Raw genomic sequence first — 7,609 nt, 5'->3', positions numbered from 1 at the left:
TCATATTGAAGGAGAATTCATCAGAATGTAGTTATAAGACTCAGGAGTGCATATTGGAAGGGAGAGATTAGAATGTCATCAGAATTTCATCAGAATGTAGTTATAAGACTCAGGAGTGCATATTGAAGGAGAATTCATTAGAATGTAGTTTTAAGACTCAGGTGCATATTGAAGGGAGAATTCATCAGAATGTAGTTATAAGACTCAGAATGATGTAGTTTAAAGACTGCATATTGAAGGGAGAATTCATCAGAATGTAGTTATAAGACAAGGAGTGCATATTGAAGGAGAATTCATCAGAATGTTTATAAGACTCATGCATATTGAATGGTAAGACTAAGGAGTGCATATTGAAGGGAGAATTCATCAGAATGATGTAGTTTAAAGACTGAGGGAATATTGAAGGAGAATTCATCAGAATGTAGTATTAAGACAAGGAGTCCATATTGAAGGGAGAATTCATCAGAATGTAGTTTTAAGACTGAGGAGTGCATATTGAAGGGAGAATTCATCAGAATGATGTAGAATTTAAGACTGAGTGCATATTAGTTTTAAGACTGATATCGTTCATCAGAATTGTAGATTTATAAGACATCAGAATGGTAGTTTTAAGACTGCACATTGAAGGAGAATTCATCAGAATGATTATAAGACTCAGGATTGCATATTGAAGGGAGAATTCATCAATGTACTTGTAAGACTCAGGAGTGCATATTAAAGGAGAATTCATCAGAATGTAGTTATAAGACTCAGGAGTGCATATTGAAGGGAGAATTCATCAGAATGTAGTTTTAAGACTCAGGAGTGCATATTGAAGGGAGGATTCATTCATAAGACTCAGGAGTGCATGCTGAAGGGAGAATTCATCAGAATGTAGTTATAAGACTCAGGAGTGCATATTGAAGGGAGAATTCATCGCATGTAGTCAAAAGACTCAGGAGTGCATATTGAAGGGAGAATTCATCAGAATGTAGTTATAAGACTAAGGAGTGCATATTGAAGGGAGAATTCATCAGAATGTAGTTATAAGACTCAGGAGTGCATATTGAAGGGAGAATTCATCAGAATGTAGTCATAAGACTCAGGAGTGCATGCTGAAGGGAGAATTCATCAGAATGTAGTTATAAGACTCAGGAGTGCATATTGAAGGGAGAATTCATATTGAAGGAGAATTCATCAGAATGAAGTTATATGACTCAAGAGTGCATATTGAAGGGAGAAATCATTAGAATGTAGTTATAAGACTCAGGAGTGCATGTTGAAGGGAGAATTCATCAGAATCAGTCATGATCAGGAGTGCAAGTTGAAGGGAGAATAGTTTTTGAAGGGAGAAATCATTAGAATGTAGTTGAAGGGAGAATTCATCAGCATGATGTAGTTTTAAGGAGTGCATATTGAAGGAGAATTAATCAGAATGATGTAGTATTAAGACTGAGTGAATATTGAAGGGAGAATTCATCAGAATGATCTAGTTTTAAGACTGAGTAGTGCATATTATTCGAAGGAAAAACTAGGCATTAGCTTGTAGAAATAATTACTCAAAGCAGTAGTAACTGGGTAGAAAAAGTTAAGGAGGGATAAATTTCATTGTACTTTTAATCCCTGAGGATTAACTTTCAAAGGAATTCTTTTAATGAGGAGTGGTTGGTAGTGCCGTCAGTGCACTTCATGCGGTAAACTGTAGGCATTACTTAAGGTTTTAGAGCGTCCCTTCGGCCCCTAGCTGCAACCTCTTACGTTCCTTTTACTGTACCTACTTTCATATTCTCTTTCTTCCATCTTACTCTCCACCCCCTCCTAACAACTGGTTCATAGTGCAACTGCGAGGTTGTCCTCCTGTTACACCTTTCAAACATTTTCAATGTCAATTTCCTTTTCATAGCTGAATGACCTCGTAGCTCCCAGTGCATGGCCTTGGGCCTAAATTCTATATTCAGTTCAGTTCTGTATTCAGGCTAGAAATTGACCCTAATAGAAATCAACTAACTGTGAGTTTTTCCTTTGGTAATATTTAAATATATCAGGGCTACTAAAAGAAAAAAAAAGTAAACGTCTTAAAATATTGAGACTGGATAAAAATCAAATAGTGATTTGATGACTTGCAGTAGGATAGGTCTAGCGACTAAAACCAGCAGTGCCATGCCTCTTTCAGTGCCTGAGTTTAATTTATTTTTTGTCATTCTGGGATTTTAAATTTTGTATAGACATCAATGCAAAGAAAAATAATCTCGATAGTAATAACTATGTTGTGACGTCAAGACGAGTCTATGTACAATTTATGTTGATTACAAGGGTTTTAGAAGTTTGATCACAAGTGTAACAAGCTATTACTCAATATAGGTAAACATTAGAACATTAGATTTATCACCAAAATTGAACCCTTCTTATTCCTCTGTGTATTATGCTTGTGTGATGTATATTGCAACCAATATCAGAGAGCTATTTGTTAAGGTCTACAGTATATCTTATGGCAAATTTTAAAGGAAACTTGAGCTGTTCCAGAGGTAATTACCATAGAAAATATTCGAGTAATTTGTTGCTTTTGGTGTAAGGGTACAAAATGCATTTAAGAAATCTCTAAAAGACCATTTAAGAGAACAGTAAATGTCTTATAGGAAATGGCTTAAGTGCTTGCAGAAAGCAAGATAGTGAAAGGTAACTGGCCCAGCATTTGATCCAAGTTGGCAGGTAGTCGCAACGCTTCCTAAAAACGCAGCGTTATATGCCATCCATTACCTTAATCTTACTCTTTGCAAGCACGAGCCGTCAGTTGCTTGCTATAAATATTGACTTATTCTGGCCTTTGTAAACAAACGTTTTCCAGGGTGATTATATCCTAACCGAAACAGTAGTTAGGTGCAAAGTCTAATCCTTCGGGCCAGCCCTAGGAGAGCTGTTAATCAGCTCAGTGGTCTGGTAAAACTAAGGTATACTTAACGAATATATTTTTTGTGAGAAGGGCTTTTTTTTAGCTCTTCAGTTATGTAAAACTACGAATTCGAGAGTGTATTTTACCTCCAGATTCTAGACATCACGTCTCCTTTTCCCTGTGTAAGAGATGTGATGTCACGAAACTGTGTCAGTATAATCTGCTCCTCGATTTTTTGGTCAGTTCATATTACAATTCAGTATGGAACTCCATCAGCTCACCACTGTAGATTTTCCTTGAGCAGTTTGTCACTAGCAGTGAACGTTTATCAAGTAAATGAAACAGTGGTGACAATGAATTACGAGAGATATTGAAGACATCAAGATGTACAGGCCATTTTGCTGCACGTTACTGTACAAGCTTATGTAGTTAAGAAATAAAATGCAAATAAGTCCATAAACTTCCTTTTATTTGTCTCCATAAAACTCTTGATTATATACAATTTTAGAACTGAAACAAAAGATAAAAAAAAAAAAAAAATTAAGCAACAGCTATGAGTATTCTCCCTTTGCTAAACGTTCATATGACCGAGTGTTCTCCCTAAAGAACCCCCCCACCCCACCTACCCCCACCCCTTTTCTCCCTCTTCTAGGCTTAGCAAATATATGCCTTTGCCCTCTCCACAAAACAGCCAGAGAGTTCAAGAAGTAGACTTCGCTTTTAACTAGCCACAAGTCCATTTAGACTTATTTCCTACATACAGAGGTCGTTCTCTCTCCCTCTAATGGAATGAGAGCAGTAGTACCACAGGGTGTTCTAAGTACAGTCAAATGGCTGAATCGTAACCTGGTTATTCATTTTGGTTCACCCTGTCCACTTCCCTCAAGTCCAGCTGTTTTCAAAGGTGGTTTCGTTTCTGACAACTTGAGCCATGTCAGTAATTGCCTTGACAGTGTCCTAGCTTACTCAAAAGCCCTACGCCAATGGTGTTTAGACAAATAAACATTTAAGCCTGAGATTTAGATCTGTACAGTATTTTGGAATTAAGATCTATGAGAGAGACTATATAGTAAGGATACATCAACAAAATCTGGCTTTAGAAAAACTAAGAAAATTTATACAAGACTTTTTATTGTAGAAGATTGCATGTCATACACGAGACAAGTTTTAGTACCATCAGATTTGTTATACACAATTGAAATATGAAGACACGGCAGAGTCAATGACAATAAATTGATACCAAATTAACAAAAAAAAACCCATTTTCTGAAAACTTAAAAAAAACGGGAAACCCATAGAAAACGAGACTTTTGACTCTCCAGTGAGTTTAAAATGAGTCAAGAAAGACACTGAGTACCCTTTCTGTATCAAACGCGGCTCACTGAAGAGACAATACATTTCTATATTTTCCTGCTTATCTGAAGTCCAGAATTTGAGGTATTTGAGGTCACATACGTCATGATTGTGTGAATAAGTAGTGTTTCCATACAGAAATTATTAATAATAAATTAAGAAGGAAAAGGAAAGCCCACCAAGGCCCTCCCCAGTCCCACCTAGTAACCGAAGACTAAGAAATGTTAAAAATTTTTCCTTGTATTTAGGCAAAGTTACTAGGCCCTTGAATGCTTTCCTTGTCCTTCTTTCATTCTTTTTTAAACTGTTTTATTATTAAAAATTTTACATATTACAAATTATTCCAGCGATTGAGAGTTAGACACCGCCAAGAACAGTATTCAATTTTTTTTGAAGTCTGATGGTATGGCATTTGTTTTTATTATTACTTTTGAAATTTATTATTGAATTTATTATTGAGTATTATATATTATTGAATTTATTATTATTGAATTTATCATAATTATTGAATTTATTATTGAATTTATCATAATTATTGAATTTATTATAATTATTGAATTTATTATAATTATTGAATTTATTATTGCCATAAGGCAACAGCCGAGTCATCAAATACTTAAATGAGATAATGAACGATGCAACAAGACTAAGTAAGTAAAAGGAATTACCCATTTAGGGGGGAGGGTATTATTCACTTTACGACTTGAAAAACAGTTAATTGTAAAAGTGTAAAAGGCGGGTGGTGGGGGCTGTTGAAGGCCATTACCATCAGCTCCACGCGCAATTTCAGCACGATCCATCACTCATAACACCTGAGGCCCCTGTCAAAAGCAGACAAGATTCGCAACTGACCAAGATGTCTCTCTCTCTCTTTCGACTTCGTCCCATTTCATGTACTTGATTGAGTCGGGTAAAAGCGGAGAGACGCGCAGGATTACTGCCCCGACTACCCGATGCCCCTTCGCCCAGCAAGGTAGCCAGATCGGTCATGGTGACACATTCACCCTACGCGTGGACCGCCGAATCACTTCAGCTTCGTCTGTGTAATAAGTTTTCAAATAAGAACCCCTTTGGAAAGCAACGTGGAGAGGCGAACTACACCAAGGACCTTGAACTAAACCAAAGACATATTAAGGCAACACGACATCTTGTTAACAAACAAATTAACCAGGCAAAAAATCTTAAGATGCCTAACAACTAGTCTGCGCAAGAAATTAGTACGTTCTATACAGGACTCGCTTCGATAGTAATAAACTACTGTACCAGCTGGTTCATCACCTGCCGAGATAGTTCATTGTAAAACTGAATAGAAATAGAATTTAGAACAAGGGCTAAGCGGTGGGACCTATGGGGTCATTAGCGCTGAAACGGAAATTGAGAGTAAAAGGTTTGAATGGTGCAACAGGAGGAATACCTCGCATTTGTTCTGAATATCAATTATTAGGAAGGGGTTGGAATGTAAGATGGAAAAAGGGAATATGAACGCAGGTACGGTAAAAGGAATGAAAGGGGCTGCAGCTACGGGCCGAAGGAACTCTGCAAAGAACCAAGTAATGCCTACAACGCACTGCTTGAGGTGCATCATAGTCACTACCTATCAATGGGGATCACCTGCCGAGATAGTTCATTGTAACCCATTTGGTAACTGCTCCAACATGGCTTCTACGTAACTGCTTGTCTTACAAAACTATTTTGAGCGTCGAAAAGGAACTTCATTTCTCTTACATTAACGGACGTTTGATGAGCGAGAGCGGAAAAGATTCAGTTACATTTAAATGAAAATCGATATAAAAACCAAAAGAAAACATTATACTCGGAATTATCTAATCTAAAACTAATCGAAATTCACTAATGCTATTCCTCGCCAGACCGAGTAAAAAGGTAATCAGAGATTTTGCTAAAAAGAATGTGAAATAAAAATGGTACCTACAGGGGAAGACTTAAATATTTAAAAAGTCTCAAAACGATGAATATCAATTTTGTATTCTCTGCGGTTTGCAATGATCATATTCAATATATCCTGTTAGGGGTACTGCCGTCAGTGCATGTCACGAGGTGCACTGCAGGCATTACTTGAATGTTCTTTGCAGCGTCCTTTCCGCCCCTAGTTGCAACCTCTTTCATTCCTTTTACTATATCTCAGTTCATATTCTCTTTTTTCCATCTGATTTTCTACCCTCTCTAAGAATTATTTCATAGTACAACTGCGATGTTTTCCTCCTGTTACACCTTTAAAACCTTCTTACTGTCAGTTTCCCTTTCAGCGCTGAACGACCTCATAGGTCCCAGTGCTTGGCCTTTGGCCTAAATTCTATGTTCCCTCTTTCCTTCTAAGTTATACTGAAATAGTGGCTGTTTCTCATTAGTCTTTTAGCAAAACACAGGCTTTAAACCATAAGTTTTTAAATAGAAGAATCGAAGATTTTGCTCTTTAATGGTAAGAAATGTTTAAGTTACATTTTCAGAACTGAAACCCTTAAGAAATGTTTAAATTACATTTTCAGAATAGAAACCTTTAAGAAATGTTTAAATTACATTCTCAGAATAGAAACCCTTGCGAAATTTTTAAATCATTTTCAGAACTGAAACCATTAAGGAATGTTTAAATTGCATTTTCAGAACTGAAACCCTAAGAAATTTTTAAATTGCATTTTCAGAACTGAAACCCCTTAAAAAAAATGCTTAAATTACGTTTTCAAACTCGAACCCCTTAAGAAATTTGTAAATTACATTTTCGTAATTGAACCCCTCAAGAAATTTTAATTTACATTTTCAGAATTGAAAACCTTGAGAAATGTTTGAATTGCATTTTCAGAACTGGAACCCTTAAGAAATTTTTGAATTACATTTCCAGAATTTAAACCCTTAAGAATGTTTAAATTACATTTTCAGAATTGAACCCCTTAAGAAATGTTTGAATTACATTTTCAGAATTGAAAAGCTTAAGAAATGTTTGAATTACATTTTCAGAATCGAAACCCTTAAGGAATGTTTAAATTACATTTTCGGAAAATTGAAACCCTTAACAAATGCTGGAATTACATTTTCAGAATTGAAACCTTTAAGAAATGTTTAAATTACATTTTCAGAATTGAACCCCTTAAATGTTTAAATTACATTTTCAGAATTGAAACCTTTGTTGTGTAGATACTCCTGGAAAAAGAATTTAATCCGTCGGAGTTCTTAAATAAAGGTGGATCAAAGACATTTGCTCTTCAGTTTAAAAATCATTACATTATCATGCATTTAAAGCTTTCAAGCACTGAACAAGAGCGAAGTATTTAAAAGGAATATAATAAAAAACGTTAAATATTTTATGCTCATGAAAAATAATTTTACAGAGACGCAGAAGGTCTAAACACTAAGCACCACACGGAAATGAGATTT

The sequence above is a fragment of the Macrobrachium rosenbergii genome, chromosome 41 (assembly GCF_040412425.1).
Source record: "Macrobrachium rosenbergii isolate ZJJX-2024 chromosome 41, ASM4041242v1, whole genome shotgun sequence".
Taxonomy (NCBI): Eukaryota; Metazoa; Arthropoda; class Malacostraca; order Decapoda; family Palaemonidae; genus Macrobrachium; species Macrobrachium rosenbergii.
The sequence above is the reverse complement of the archived record's forward strand: the minus strand, read 5'-3'. Positions refer to the sequence as shown.